The sequence below is a fragment of the Schistocerca piceifrons genome, unplaced genomic scaffold (genome assembly GCF_021461385.2).
Source record: "Schistocerca piceifrons isolate TAMUIC-IGC-003096 unplaced genomic scaffold, iqSchPice1.1 HiC_scaffold_1544, whole genome shotgun sequence".
Taxonomy (NCBI): Eukaryota; Metazoa; Arthropoda; class Insecta; order Orthoptera; family Acrididae; genus Schistocerca; species Schistocerca piceifrons.
Window position 1 is genome coordinate 17,470,393 of NW_025727396.1, and position 3,015 is coordinate 17,473,407.

The following is a 3,015-nucleotide window of genomic DNA, read 5'->3' on the forward strand; positions in this document are numbered from 1 at the left end:
TTTTGTGCCTTTTGTATTTAATTCCGATGCAATTTCTGTGTTTGATCGTCAATAAGAAGGTCAGTGGGATACAGTAATCCTGAAGTAAAGCATCGGAATCTATAACTAGTGTCACAGGAATGGTTCAAAACATAGTCACTAAGAAGAGTCAGTCTTCTTGTACTTAAGTCGGCATTGCGCCTTTTCTTTTTAATTCCGATGCAATTTCTGTTTTTCATCGTCAATAAGAAGGTCCAAGAGATATAGTAAACCTGGAGTGAAGCATCGGAATCTATAACTAGTGTCACAGGAATGGTTCAAAACATAGACAGTAAGAAGAGTCAGTCTTCTTGTACTTACGTCGACATTGTGGCTTTTCTATTTAATTCCGATGCAATTTCTGTGTTTCATCGTCAATACGAAGGTCAGAGGGATACAATAAACCTGAAGTGAAGCATCGGAATCCAAAACTAGTGTCACAGGAATGGTTCAAAATATAGTCAGTAAGAAGAGTCAGTCTTCTTGTCCTTAAGTCGGCATTGTGCCTTTTGTAATTAATTCCGCTGCAATTTCTGTGTTTCATCGTCAATAAAAAGGTCCAAGGGATACAGTAAACCTTGAGTGAAGCATCGGAATCTATAACTAGTGTCACAGGAATGGTTCAAATCATAGACAGTAAGAAGAGTCAGTCTTCTTGTACTTAAGTCGGCATTGCGCCTTTTCTTTTTAATTCCGATGCAATTTCTGTGTTTCATCGTCAATAAGAAGGTCCAAGGGATATAGTAAACCTGGAGTGAAGCTTCGGAATCTATTACTAGTGTCACAGGAATGGTTCAAAACATAGACAGTAAGAAGAGCCAGTCTTCTTGTACTTACGTCGACATTGTGGCTTTTCTATTTAATTCCGATGCAATTTCTGTGTTTCATCGTCAATACGAAGGTCAGAGGGATACAATAAACCTGAAGTGAAGCATCGGAATCCAAAACTAGTGTCACAGGAATGGTTCAAAATATAGTCAGTAAGAAGAGTCAGTCTTCTTGTACTTAAGTCGGCATTGCGCCTTTTCTTTTTAACTCCGATGCAATTTCTGTTTTTCATCTTCAATAAGAAGGTCCAAGGGATATAGTAAACCTGGAGTGAAGCATCGCAATCTATAACTAGTGTCACAGGAATGGTTCAAAACATAGACAGTAAGAAGAGTCAGTCTTCTTGTACTTACGTCGACATTGTGGCTTTTCTATTTAATTCCGATGCAATTTCTGTGTTTCATCGTCAATACGAAGGTCAGAGGGATACAATAAACCTGAAGTGAAGCATCGGAATCCAAAACTAGTGTCACAGGAATGGTTCAAAATATAGTCAGTAAGAAGAGTCAGTCTTGTTGTCCTTAAGTCGGCATTGTGCCTTTTGTAATTAATTCCGCTGCAATTTCTGTGTTTCATCGTCAATAAGAAGGTCCAAGGGATACAGTAAACCTTGAGTGAAGCATCGGAATCTATGACTAGTGTCACAGGAATGGTTCAAATCATAGACAGTAAGAAGAGTCAGTCTTCTTGTACTTAAGTCGGCATTGCACCTTTTCTTTTTAATTCCGATGCAATATCTGTGTTTCATCGTCAATAAGAAGGTCCAAGGGATATAGTAAACCTGGAGTGAAGCTTCGGAATCTATTACTAGTGTCACAGGAATGGTTCAAAACATAGACAGTAAGAAGAGCCAGTCTTCTTGTACTTAAGTCGGCATTGTGCCTTTTGTATTTAATTCCGATGCAATTTCTGTGTTTTATCGTCAATAAGAAGGTCCAAGGGATACAGTAAACCTGGAGTGAAGCATCGGAATCCGTAACTAGTGTCACAGGAATGGTTCAAATCATAGTCAGTAAGAAGAGTCAGTCTTCGTGTACTTCAGTCGTCATTTTGCCTTTTGTATTTAATTCCGATGCAATTTCTGTGTTTCATCGTCAATAAGAAGGTCCAAGGGACACAGTAAACCTCAAGTGAAGTATCGGAATCTATAACGGGTGTCACAGGATTGGTTCAAAACATAGTCAGTAGGAAGAGTCGGTCTTCATGTACATAAGTCAGCACTGTGCCTTTTGTATTTAATTCCGATGCATTTTCTGTGTTTCATCGTCAATAAGAAGGTCCGAGGGATACAGTATACCTGAAGTGAAGCACCGGAATCTATAACTAGTGTCACAGGAATGGTTCAAAACATAGACAGTAAGAAGAGTCAGTCTTCTTGTACTTAAGTCGGCATTGTGCCTTTTGTATTTAATTCCGATGCAATTTCTGTGTTTCATCGTCAATAAGAAGGTCAGAGGGGTACAGTAAACCTGAAGTGAAGCATAGGAACCTATAGCTAGTGTCACAGGAATGGTTCAAAACATAGTCAGTAAGACGAGTCAGTCTTCTTGTACTTAAGTCGGCATTGTGCCTTTTGTATTTAATGCCGATGCAATTTCTGTGTTTAATCATCAATAAGAAGATCCAAGGGATACAGTAAACCTGGAGTGAAGCATCGGAATCTATAACTAGTGTCACAGGAATGGTTCAAAACATAGACAGTAAGAAGAGTCAGTCTCCATGTACTTATTTCTGCACTGTGCCTTTTGTATTTAATTCCGATGCATTTTCTGCGTTTCATCGTCACCATGATGTTCCAAGGGATACAGTAAACCTGAAATGAAGCATCGGAATTTATAACTGGTGTCACAGCAATGGTTCAAAACATAGTCAGTAAGAAGAGTCAGTCTTCTTGAACTTAATTCGTCATTGTGCCTTTTGTATTTAATTCCGATGCAATTTCTGTGTTTCATCGCCAATAAGAAGGTCAGAGGGATACAGTAAACCTGAAGTGAAGCATCGGAATCCATAACTAGTGTCACAGGAATGGTTCAAAGCATAGTCAGTAAGAAGAGTTAGTCTTCTTGTACTGAAGTCGGCATTGTGCTTTTTGTATTTAATTCCGATGCAATTTCTGTGTTTTATCGTCAATAAGAAGGTCCAAGGGATACAGTAAACCTGGAGTGAAGC